General features: G+C 41.2%; 1 pseudogene; it reads left to right on the top strand.

The window, feature by feature from the left end:
• The first annotated feature begins 2,784 nt into the window (after positions 1–2,784).
• Positions 2,785–3,241, top strand: LOC102495162 (60S ribosomal protein L7 pseudogene; annotated as a pseudogene).
• The last annotated feature ends 10,523 nt before the right edge of the window (positions 3,242–13,764 follow it).

The raw sequence follows: 13,764 nt of genomic DNA, 5'->3' as shown, positions 1-13,764 counted from the left end.
CTCACCAGTGTTTTTCAAAGCCTGTCCTTGTGGCAGGTCTTTTATTGGTGTATATGTGACAATGCAGATAAAATAAGTGCAACTCAACAGTCATGGTGATGAAAAGCCTTATTATTTATTTCTTATAGTTTTTATAGAGATTTTTGCTATAGGGCATGTGTGCTTGCTGGAGAGACAGAGAGACAAAAAGCAAGAAATCACTCCCCCAGGGGAATGGCCACACTGTAATCCCTTCTCCTCCACTCTCCTCTTGGGATTTTGTTCATGCATCTACATGTGCCCAGTGTGAATTTTAAGCCACTGGTTCCAGGACTCAAACTATGATCAATGACATGAGAGTCCAGTGACATGACTGTTATGTCATCTGCTGGTCCTGGAAAACCTTATTAAAACTTTCTTTAGTCAGTAAGGAAAAGAGCCTGTTAAAAAGGACCCACCGTGACAATGATAGGGAGAGTGAAATGCATGGCAAGTTATCTTGGGACAAGGTGATACAGCTACCGGCACATTATAAAACAGAAGAACCTCAAGAGGCCCCATTCCAAGGCTGCAAATATGGCATTACTGCAGCTACACCCCTGAAAGCCATCACAAAACTCTGGGCCTAACAAAACTGCTGCTATTTCCCTAAAAATGCTCCCTCCTCCATGTTGAGTCCTTTCTCTAGACTCTTTCTGCTACAGCAATATCTCCTTGTCAAGCATAAAAAAAGGGAGAGGGACTCTCCTTTCATGCGACCCCAAAATTACATGGGGATGGTACCTGAGGCAGTAGTAACACTCATAAAAATGAATAGTATTGCTGGTGAAAGAAAAGGTCAAGAGAAGGTAGAAGCAAAAATGTAAAGAGAATGAGATGGAAGAGAATGAAAGAAACTAAGTGAATTAATGAGAAAAAAGAATTACTTATTCTACCTTGACATTCGGGAAAGAAGAGAAGAGGAAGAGGGGAAGAGAAAAGGGTAGGGCAAGAGAGAGGAGGGGCAGTAACCGACTGAAGTAATAAAACTAAGTGCCCTAAAAGTCAATTCTGGGTGATAAAATCTGGGGTCTTTTTTTAATGTTTGAGTGACATGGCAGGTAAACTTCTCATGAAACTAACGATGTTTAAGCTTTAGAGATTTTGACATGCAGAGACCCCTTTCAAAGACTTGGGGAAAGTCCTAATATTTATCCATATGACCATATGTCTATAAATCTGTACCAAAAAAAGATATTTTAATCATCATCTTTTAAGACTATCTTGTCTTTGCATTTTGACTTTCCTTCTTGTAGGTCAGCATTGAAATGATACTCATAACTACTTTTTGGGAATTGGCATTTTTTAGGAATTTGGATAAGGAAAAGTTGAGTTAGAAATACACTTAGTTTAGGGACCAGCAGTTAACATAATGGCTATGTCGCTGGACTCCCATGTAGTCGACCGCAGTTCGAGTCCCGGACCCGGCGGCTTAAACTCACGCCGGGCGCGTGTGCATGCGTGCCCAAGATCCTGAGAGGAGAATGGAGGAGAAGGGATTGCGGTGTGGCCATCCTCCCTGGGGGGTGATTTCTCACTTTCTATCTCTCTGTTTCTGTCTGTCTGGCGAGCACACGCACCCTATAGCGAAAAACCTCTCTTAAAAAAAAAAGAAAGAAAGAAATACACTTAGTTTAGAGTTTCATGATGTATATGTATGAGGTTTGTGGTCACATTCACATAGAACATTATTGCTATGCTGACTCACCTACAGCCATGATATGAAGACGTTAAGACCAGGTCCTGTCATGACCAGAGAGCGGCCCATAGCATCCAGCACTGGAGCTATGTCGGTAGCAGAAAAGAAACAAGGTTTGACTTCTTCAAAGCAGAAAGCTAGTCTATGCAAAAATCTTAGATCCATCAAACCTGTAAGTTCAGAGGCTTCAGTTCTCATCAATATCTAGTCGATGAATGCTAGTTTCCTGCAGTGCTGGAAGCCACGTGACTACTGCAGTTTGAATCCTTGATGACCATGAAAAACCAGACCCAATGCGCAAAGGCATCCCACATCCTGAGGAGTTGGAGAGCTGGGGAAGGAGAATTATGGAGTGACAAGACCCTACCGAGGGTGCTTTCTTTCCTTCTCTCTCATGTGTGCACATACACGCATGTTCAATTATTAAAAAATGGAGTTTTTTGCCTATCAAAAATATGCTTAATTGGGACCAGCAAATGACATAATGATTATGCTACTGGACTCTTATGTATCAATCACAGTTCAAGTCCCAGACCTGGCAGTTTGAAACTCACACCAGCGTGTGTGTGTGCATACCTACAATCCCAAGAGGAGAAGGGACTGTGGCATGGTCATTCCCCCTAGGGGGTGATTTCTCATTTTCTGTCTGTCTGTCTCTGTCTCTCTGGCAAGTACATATATGCCCTATCGCAAAAACCTCTCTTAAACAAATGAACAGAAAATGCTTAGCTCTTTTCGGGCTGGAACCATGGAGGGGGGTCAAAAAAAGAAAAAGAAGGTCCCTGCTGAGGTGGAAGCTGCCAAGATAAAGGTTCCTGCTGGGTCAGTAACCCTTAAGAAAAAGCAAAGGAATTTTGTGGAGCTGAAGATCAAGCACCTGAAAAAGAAGTTTGCTCAAAAGATGCTTCAAAAAGCAAAGAGGAAGCTTATCTATGAAAAAGCTAAGCACTGTCATAAGGAATACAGACAGATGTACAGAACTGAGATGCAAGGCCAGGATGGCAAGAAAAGCTGGCAACTTCCATGTACCTGCAGAACCCGAATTGGCGTTTGTCATCAGGATCAGAGGTATCAATGGAGTGAGCCCAAAGGTTCGAAAGGTGCTGCAGCTTCTTCGTCTTTGCCAGACTTCAACGGCACTTTTGATAAGCTCAGCAAGGCCTCAATTAACATGCCGAGAATTGTGGAACCATATAGTGCATGGGAGTACCCGAGCCTGAAGTCAGTAAATGAACTGATCTACAAGTGTGGTTATGGCAGAATCAGTGAGAAGCAAATCGCTTTGACAGACGATTCTTTGATTGCTCGATCTCTTGGTAAATTTGGCATCATCTGCATGGAGGACCTGATTCATGAAATCTATCCTATTGGGAACGTTTCAAAGAAGCAAATAACTTCTTGTGGCCCTTCAAATGATCTTCTCCATGAGGTAGAATGAAGAAAAAGACCACTCATTTTGTAGAAGGTGGAGATGCTGGCAATGGGGAAGACCAAATCAACAGACTTATTAGAAAGATGAACTAAAGTGTCCACCATGATTATTTTTGTAATCTTGTCAATAAATAGAGTGGCTATTTCAAACTACAAAAAAATGCTTAACAAGAAAATGTATTTTTATAACTGTACCATACATTTTAATAGCCACTATGTGAAGTAGAACCAATCAAAACCTCTGTATTTGTAGACCAAAAACTTTAGTGGTAAGTACATTTGTGTGTGGAATTGCTTGTTTTAAATATACCAGTTACCTAAAATAAAAAAATAACTTTCAATAAACTATTCTAGAGGAGGGATTAGCTGATGGCATCATGGTTATGTTGCTGAACTCCTATATAGTCCACTGCAGTTTGAGCCCTGGACCCAGCAGCTTAAACTATACACTGGGCATGTGTGTGTGCATGGCCAAGATCCCTAGAGGAAAAACAAGGAGAAGGGATTGTGGTATGGCCATTCCCTCTGCGGGGGGGTGATTTCTCGCTTTCTTTCTCTCTGTCTCTCGCAAGCACACATGCCCTATAGCAAAAAGCTCTCCCTTAAAACAAACAAACAAACAAACAAGCAAAAACTATTCTAGAGGAAAGAGGAAAGGGTCTCTCTTTTTTATATGCAGAAAATATTTCAGAATTTTTGTGATATGAAGAGGTAATCATTGCATATGCCATCAAAAATATAGAGGGGAAAGTGTTATAAACATATGCCATAATTAGTGTATTATTAGGTAAGCCCACAAGGGACGTGCACTACCCTGAAGCCAGCAACAGTGAGGAGCCATTGCTAACTGTAGGCTGAAAGAAGCGAAGGGCAGCATAGGTGCCAGAATCTGAAGTGAGTATCTGGGTAGAGAGGGCTACTTGTCACGACCCACAGCCTATAGCACGCAGACAGCTGTGGTGACCTGGTGGAGAAGGAGTCAGAATGAATACTCAACCACGTTCTCCTTCTACCTCAGATCTCCTGCCAGGGTGCCCATAAGCTAGGCCCAGCTTGAAGAGAGGTCGAAGAAGCCATTGCAGCCATTGAAGTTTAGTCTCCCAGAGCACAGAGTGGGCTGAAAGGAGTAGAGCAGACATGAAGGAGTATGTGGAAGATACTCAGCATCTCCTGCTTGTGGGTCTTCTGAATAGAGGGGAAATGTTTTTATCACAAGTTGCATTAATGCTATGATTGAAAGCAATAGTAGTTCCCTCATAAGACCCAAAAGTTAACAGTATAAAGATATAAGATATTTTCAAATGTGTAAGATAAGGAACTTAAAAATAAAAAGAGCACACACTGAGTTACACTCAGTCAGATTAGCCACAGTTAACCAAGGCTATCTTCTACTTACTAGACTCCAGTCACACTGGCTTTTTCGGTTTGCTTTTCTGCTTTATGGTGACCATACTGTGAAACACATATGCTAAGCAGAGGAATTAGATGACAGCTCCCCCTGACGATACTAGTGAAAACTTTCAACAGTATGTGGAGCGACCAGGGTGTACATTGGCCTATGACAGGGAAATATATTGGGCTTTTTGAGTAATGTTGAACCTGCTCAGCAAAACTATTGATGGATTTATGTAAGTGCTTCTTATTGATTACAAATAAAACTCTTGGTCCTCTTTCCTACAGCTTCATCCACGCATGAAATACACATTTTGTTCAGTTATTTTCATGGCATAGCTGGGCAGAGCATTTTATATCTGGATCATGATTTGATAAGGAATCAAGAACAGCTGGGGGGCATCAGCATGGCATGAGAAAAATGCGTGGGAAGAAGGAAGCCAATTCCTACCATATTGCCCTTGTCCTGGGATTCATGCATTACTTGCTAAAGAGGGCACAAGAGCTGGGGCGAGGTCTTGGCTCTGAAACGAGGACTAGACTACCACCTTCAGATGGAATGGCAAAGATATCACTAAAATTCCTTGCATTTGGGCAGAGTCGTGCACCCAAGAGACACTGAGAGGGTGGGCAAATAGCAGGGTTTTATTTCTTACATTTTATTTTTAATTTTTTTCTGTAATTATTTCATTTTATTTATTATTATTATTCAATTTGACCTGACAGAGAAAGACATAGAGAGAGAGAGAGAGAGGAAGAGGAGGAGAGTGAGAAAACAAGCTGCCAGGTCCAGAACTCAAACCATGGTCAGCCATGTGGGAGTCCAGCTCCTTAACCACCATGCCATCTGCCAGCCCCAACAGCAGGTTTTTAAGTACACAGTAATACGAAATGGCAACAAATTCCACATCCCAGGGAAATAAAAACTAAGTTTAAAATGAAGATAAAAGGACAATTAAAAAAACAAAGACTGTCAAGAAGCTATCCCTTACTATTTTTCTTTCCCAGTGAAGAAAATGAAGACTTCTAGCCCCACATTTCCTACCACTGGTATTTATGTAGAGAAAGCGTAGCATTTTCATTTGTGTTGGTCTTTTTTTAGCAACACTAAAGAAATTTCAGGGAGTTATAACTTGCTTCCCATTTCAATCAGCCAGCTTCATTCATCATTTCCCTTCAAGGAGCAATCTTCAAGAAAACTTCGCTCCTTTCAATAAAAGAACAATAAATACAGTGAGAAATCACACACTTCTTTCTCTAAATGCAAACAATAGTACATGATAAACATCACTGTTGCAGAGGACATTAGGTCTCCTTGTTTAAAAATTTTACACAACGGATTGAGTGACAACTCAAAGGGTCTATGCACCAACATAAACTTGAAAATCATTTTCCAGAAATGCCTACAGAGGAATGGCAATAAATACAATCTTCCCTCACAAACATTTTACTTTCTAGAATATCCTTTCCCAAACAGCAGTCTAAAGAGGCCCTGTTCAATCTGGAATTGAATGCCTTCTCTTCCTGTTTATTAATCACAAGAATGGTTTTTTAATTAACTTCATTTAGATCGTGAAATCCTCCACTGGAAACCTCAGACATAACATCTCATTTTACAGATGGAAAAACTAAAGTTCACGGTGGTCAAGCGACTGGCTGCAAATCAGACAGCTAATCAAAGTGAGACCAGAATGCAGGTCTTGGGACAAGGAGTCTAGGGCTTTTTCTACTATAGCACTTCTGGGTTCCTAGCGAAACACAGTCATGAAAACAGAGATTGAGGGACCAGCAGTTAGCATAATGGCTATGTCGCTGAACTCCCATGTAGCTGACCGCGGTTCGAGTTCCGGACTCAGTGGCTTAAAACTCACACCGGGTGCATGTGCATGCATGCCCAAGATCCCGAGAAGAGAATGGAAGAGAAGGGATTGTGGTGCAGCCATCCTCTCTGGGGAGTGATTTCTTGCTTTCTCTCTCTCTGTCTGTCTCTGTCTGTCTGTCGAGCACAAAAAAAAACCTCTCCAAGAAAAAAAAAGAAAAAGAAAAACAGAGATTAAGAACAACCAGCATGGAAAGAAACTAGTGATTCTGGCATCTTAAGTTGAAAACTGCACTTGAGAGGGATTCGAGAACTCTGGACAAGTGATGTCATATGACTGATGTTATCGAAAAGTTTCCAAATCAGAGCCGGAGGTGTCCAATAACCATGTGTTGGGGACTCTGTGCCATTCTTCAACCTGTAACCCAAGTGGGCAGCTACATAGGAGCGTAAACCGCATCTGTTAACCTTGGGGTTACACACACACTCAGAGGGCTTGTGTTTGGTTTTGTGCAGTCTGCACCAAAGTCAATAGTAGATTACTTTATGTAACTATAGATGTTAAATGCCAAGGAAAAGCCTTTAGAAGTCAATTGTCCATTGGCTAGACTAAGAAGCAAATTAACTGGCCCCACATATGTTCTTGTATTATGTAAAGAGAAGAGGAGCTGGTATTTTTTTCAAAAATCAGTTGTCGATTTCTCCCTTTCTATCTTCCTCCTTCTATCCCTCCCACTCCTCATGATGCCACCAAGGCAGACGTGAACATTACTCTTAAATAAAGGAGAAAAGCAAAGGAGAATAAAAGAGAGAACGGAAAGTAAAGCAGGCCCTGCTGCAGGGGGTGCTGGAAGCCATATGAGCAGCCTCCTCCTGCACTGCCAGGTTTACCTGATCACACGGAGCATGCCCACAGGCACAGCCTGACTCTGGCTGGCCACAGGGTTGGGGGAGGATTGTGTTGTAAAGACTCTGTTGAGGGTGCCTCTCTCTGTCTCTCAGGAAATAAACTTCAAAAACAGAAACAAAAAGCAGAGATCACATCTAAAATTTCCAAACTGAACAGTTTTAAGTTCAATATAACACTGTTCCTAACAAACTCACTAACGTCCATGTAAGCACAGGCTTTCTTATTCAATCCAGGGGGAAATGGCAAAAAGATTTCCCAGACAGGCTGAGGGCCAAGGAAATTGAAAGAAAGAGCCAAGAATGAAAATTCCAGTCATCTTAGTTGCTCTACTTAGGGAACATTGCCCTTTCCTCCTAATTAGCTGGCCAAACATCATTAATTTTTACAAACACACCTAAGATCAGTATCCCACCCCCTTCCTCCAATTCTTTTCCAGTAAAATCTGCTGCTAGAAAAGGACAAGCCTGGGAATTCGGGAATCTTCTGCTCTCTCCCTAGCAAGAACACATTCAGTGAAACTAAACACAAACAAGTTACATTCCTGAAAAGACACGTATTTCCTAAGAAATGCCTCCTCCCTGATAAAGTACTCCAGGCTAACTCTGCTGCTCAAATTACTCTCCATCATGCTGCCTGGCTGCTCGCACCCCGGTGCTCACACAGAAGTCAGGACACCAAGGAAGAGAAGGTGCAGAGAGGACAAGTGAGCAGTGCAAGGATGCTGAGAATGTTCTTCTGCCCTTGGCCTTCACAGGGAAGTCACTTTTCATAAGAAACATGCCGTGGGGCCGGCAGGTGGTGTCATGGTTAAGGCGCTGAACTCCCACGTGGCTGACCACTGTGTGAGTCCTGGACCTAGTGGCTTGAAACGTGCTGGGCACGTGTGTGCATGCCCAAAATTCCAAGAGGAGAAGGGATTGCAGCATGGCCATCCCCCCTCAGAGGGGATTTCTTACTTTCTCTCTCTCTGTCTCACTCTGTCTCTCTGACAGTGCACGTGCATATGCCCTATAGCAAAAATCTCTCCAAAAAAGGGAAACAAACATGTAGAAACATATGTAACACTTAAGAGTTTAGCCATTGAAACTTAATATTGAAGTATATAGATCTAAAAGAAATTCCTTCCGAACACTAATTTTTCATTTTCAAACATTTTACTTTCATCCGTTTACATAAGAATAAGGAAAATGTTAACACAAATAAATTGTGCAAACGAGCATAAATAACACGAGTTGGTTATAGATTACCCTGGACGTTAGTCCAGTTAGGTACACAGGTGAGAACAATCACATTCTATTGTACAAGGCCTTTGCACAGAGCCAGGCCACAGAAGTTCTGCCTCCACTTCTATTTACCAGCCAACACAATTCTTTCCACCAAAGGACGTTGTAAGAATGAGGCAGAAAAATCTTCCTGGCATTACTAGAAGCACATTTCTCACCCATTCCCAAGAATCACTATTATCTACCCCAGACTATCATGAGGAGTCCTTCAGGCCTGGAAAGTATCCATCCAATAGGAAGTGAAAAACTATAGAACCTTTCATTATCCTCTGGCATGTCCATCTGTCTTTAATGGCAGTATTTCTCCAGCTCAGGTTGCTCTGTAAGGTGGGGTAGTTTTTCACACATAGGGGTCTCAAATGGGGAGAGAGACACACACAGAGATAGCAAGAGAGACCTGTAACATAGAGGCTAAGTGATACATAGAAGATGTCGTATCCCACATAGCCAATCAGAGTTCAAATCCCAGCCCTGGTGGCTTGAAAACACTCAGCGCACAAACTTGGGTGCCCAGGATCCTAATGGAAAAATAACTATGGTGGAACCAGGCCCTATGAAGGGGGAGGGATCCTTTCTCTCCCTTTCTCTCTCCTTCCCTCTGTCTTGTGCACAGACACATGGCCTCTGCATTAAAAATATTTTAAGGGACCAGCAGGTGATGTGGTGGCGTGGATGCTATACTTCCACATGGGCACCCATACCTGGTGGCTTGCTTTCTCACCCTGTCTCTTAGTCTCTCTCTGGTGAGCACTGCAGTAAATTTTAAAATAATAATAATAAATAAGTTTAAAAAGGGAGACAGAAAGAGAGAGAAACACACAACTTCCATAGCCCCCAGAAGAGAAGAGAAAATGGACATGAAGGTAAATCTTTTCTCTGGGTATCTTACATGGCCTGCTATCTTCTGAACATACGAGGGATGTTTTCTTAAGGGTAATCAGCTTTCTTCCAATTAAAGCACCTCATGTTGAACATACAAGCTTACTGTTAGTATCATGTCAACTTTTCCGATTAGAATCTTCCTATCTAAATGATATCAAACATTTAGGAATGCAAGGGAAAAGTCAGTCATTTAAAACTCCAAGAACAAATGATAACTCTACCCTAGTGATTTTATGCAGGTCTTCAACATTGAGTTAATTATGAACTAGCTGTTTCTGCAGATGCCAGTTACAGACACATTTCTCTATAATTGCTTACCCCACCAGGAACTGTTCATCAACAGGAGCAGCAGCAAAATGTAGGCGAAATGGTGAGCTTCGTTGAAAAAAGCCACCACATAGCTATGGAGCTACCATGGTTATGATATTTACCATAAACCAAGTGTAAAGTGGGCAAATTTCTGTTCAGGTCACTGCTATGAGTCCATATTACTGACTCCAAACCATCATGATAAGTCATGCATCTGTTTAACCAATGTCTACTGAGCCCCTAGTACCACCAAGGCTGCAGATACTACAGCAAATACCAGTCTCCTTGTGAATGAGAGAGAATGAGCTATTCTTTGTCCTCATTACTAGTAGTTTTCGGAGAAGAAAATATTTGGACAAAACACTTTTTTTTTTTTTTTTGTCCAGTGAAGTAATTTTTTCTACTATCATTTGTTAATGAATGTTCTATACTGATGTTTTTATCTACTGATAGATATCCTGAGAATCTTACATTTGGAAGGAATGTCTGTGGTCCTAAGAAATATTTCAGCACTGTGACAAATTACTTGGTGGTTATTCCCATTCATCACTCAAATACAGAAACAACAAAACTGAAATTGTACAGAAAGAGCATGTAACTAGATCAATCAACTAGGATTCCTCAGTCTCAGCACCTTTGACATTTTGGGCTACATAACTCTTTGTGCCGGGGGACTGGCCTGTGCACTGGAGCTTGTTTAGCCACACACCCGGTCTCTACTAGACACCTAGTGGAGATCTCATAGCACCTTCTCACAGCTGTGACAAACAAAAGTGTCTCCAGACATTGTCAAATGTCCCCTGGGAGACAAAATTGCCTCCAACTGAGTAACAGATTCCATCACTCTTTGAAGTAGATGACCACTGATAGCTCTTCAAATTGGGATTTTGTGATATTAAAAAAGGCAGGTACAGCCCAGCTGCTATAGCAGAGATTTGATTACCAGCCCACCCTAAAAAGCCAGGCATGTTGGTGTGTCCCTGTAGCCCCAGCTACTTTGGAAGGCCAAGATGTATGTGAGACCATGTCTGAAATATGGCATGCATGCACATGCACACACACACACACACACACACACACCCATAGGTTGGACTGGAAAGAATGTAAATAAATATGTACAGTGACCCTTTGAATCAAAGCTCCAAATTATCATTACCTGCCCCAAAGAGTTAAGTGATTTACTGCTCCCAGCATACACATACACATACATACACACCTTTTTCTCTATTTTATAATAGGAAGCCCAATATGGACACCCCTTTATCATCACCTGCTGTATAGTCTATAAAGAATCACATGTGGTTCTATTTTGTCCAAAAATGTTCCTTCTCCAAAAACTACTAGTAATGAGGACAACGAATAGCTCATTCTCTCCTGATTCAGGCCAGATGATTAATTACCTCTGTGGAACAGCAATGCAGCAGCTGTGTCTGCCAAGTGTCCCTGGGACCCGTAATTAACCCAGAAGGTCTTCCAGGGGGAATCAGACTAGAAGCCAAAGGAATATAATTAAATCCCTTGCAATTTTAAAGGTGTTCAAATCCTAGACTCTTAACCAAATTCATTACTCTGCATTGAGCCACCAGTAGTCTCGTTTTTGTCCAAGATCTTCCAAATAATTTGGCTTTGTATTGTTCGATATTTATATAATGTAAACTAAGGAAAAAAATACACAAAGAAACAAAGCAAGATACCAAAGAATATATATGGGCTGTTGTCCTTTGTGAAATGAACAAGATAGATGCATATATAGGCAACAAAGAATTTTGGAAGGAAACAAAAGAAACTGTTAACAGTTGATATCTTTAGAAGTTAAGTGGGTCCCACGTCAGAAGAAACACACACTTCACTGAATAGCCTTTCATGCTGTTTATTTTAGTTTATGTAAATGTTATTATATAATAATGATCAACCATAATGGGGCAAACCTGGCAAAATGACTTTGGTTATAATGAAAAGGAAAGAAGATAATGGAAGCCAAGGGACTAAAAAGAAGGGGAAAAAAAGCCATTGATTTCCCTACATTCAATGATGGAATTGTATGTTGGATATAGTTTTACTGAAAATTAATTCTCTAAACTCTCTGCAAAAAAGGTGAAGTAAACATTACCAACTATGCCCAAGAAATTGCACTAGGTAATTTGTGCACATAAATGTTCTCAAGTGAAATTTATACAGCCCTGAGCAGTAGGATATGTATGCTCACATGAACTGAAGAACCTTGCCCAAGGTTACTTGGTTATTTAAATGGTCATGACTAGGCTTGAGCTCAATGACAAATCCTATCCTTACCTGTCACCACACATCTTCAGAGTATTAGGTGAAGGTAATCAAGGACATTGACCTCAGCCCTCCTTAGAATGTTTTGGAAAGATTAGTGGCTATTTAAAGGCTGGTATCAGGTATTCACTATATAATTCTAGGTATTGCAGTTATAAGGTATGTCAAGGTTTATATGCAATAGGACTGACTTTGGAAACGGAAAGGCTATCCATGTTTGGCACACTCTCATCTTTTCAAGACCGTCCCAGCAGCTTTGTGCTGGCTGTTCTGGCTGAAACTGGAGACTCCCAGCTTTAGCGTTCTGGTGGCCCATGTGAACAATCCCATCTACCCACTGTTAAGCATTTTCCGAATCTCCATTCTCAAATGAAACATGCTTGCCATTCTTCCCATTTTTTCAGAACAATTCCAGTAATTAATCCTATGAACAAAGCCATAAAGAAGTATCTAAGAGCCCAAATATTAATAGTTCAATTAATCTTTCTTAAGAAATGTATTTTGGGACCAGTCCTGTAGAACAATGGTTAGCTCTGTGCATAGGGAGCTGGATTCCACATGGCCAACCTAGGTCCAAATTCCAGCCCAGGCAGCTTGAAAAACATGTCGGGTACATGTGTATTGCATGCCCCAAATCTAGACAAGATGGTAAAAGGAAGAAGTGAATGTGGAGTAAGCATGCCCCACTTTAGAGTGCTTTTTCTCTCACAAGCACGCACACCCTCTAGCAATTAAACAATAAATTTAAAAAAATGTATTTTTAGGACCAGCAGATGGCATAATGGTTATGTTGCTGGACTCCCATATAATCAACTGCGATTCGAGTCCTAGACCTGGCAGCTTGAAACTCATGTCATGCGTGTGTGCATGTGCATGTGTGTGTGTGTGTGTGTGTGCCCAAAATCCCAAGAGGAGAAGGGATTGTGGAGTGGCCATTCCCCCTGGAGGGGTGATTTCCTACTTTCTGTCTCTTTGTCTCTCCAGTGAACGCACGTGACCTATTGCCAAAAAAAAAAAAACCACCTCTCTAAAAAAATGTATTTTCACAGGACTTTTATTTTTTTAAGTTTATTTTTTTATTTTTTTTACAGAGACAGAGAGAGAGAGAGATAAGGTGAGAAAATAAGTCTCTAGGTCTGAGACTTGAAGTGCAGTCAACCACATGGAAGACCAGCATTTTTAGCCACCATGCCACCTGCCAACCCTCTTTTTTCTTTCTTTCTTTCTTTTTTTTTCAGTGAGATTTTTACTATAAGGTATGTACACTGGTCAGAGAGACAGTTTTAAGCCACTGGATCTGGAACTCGAACTGCAGTCAGCCATGTGGGAGACTAGCACCTTAACCACTATGCCACCTGCTGGTCCCTTCATAGCACTTTTAAGAGACTGAAGACTGCTCTGACCAACGAGGGAGTATGGAGGAACAGTTTGAAGAAGGGATGACTGCTTATCACCATGGAATCATAATACTTATCCTGTAACCTCCTTGTTGACTTCTTTTAAACAGAGTTCTTGTGAAGATAGAATATAGATACAATACAGGGAAAATAGATCCAAATCGAAAACAGAAAGCATGACATTTCCAATCTTCAATAAAACAAGATAACCAAATCTACTTTCCACACAACACAAACCATAAAGGCAGTCCTACCATCACTTACCTTCAATCTTCATAATGCCAACTGTACAAATGAAGAAAGACAACTAATGGTGTGGGCAAATGAAAAACGTATTCCCAATA

Source organism: Tupaia chinensis, unplaced genomic scaffold (assembly GCF_000334495.1).
Source record: "Tupaia chinensis unplaced genomic scaffold, TupChi_1.0 Scaffold143797_1, whole genome shotgun sequence".
Lineage (NCBI taxonomy): Eukaryota > Metazoa > Chordata > Mammalia > Scandentia > Tupaiidae > Tupaia > Tupaia belangeri.
This window is presented reverse-complemented; position numbering and strand designations above follow the sequence as displayed.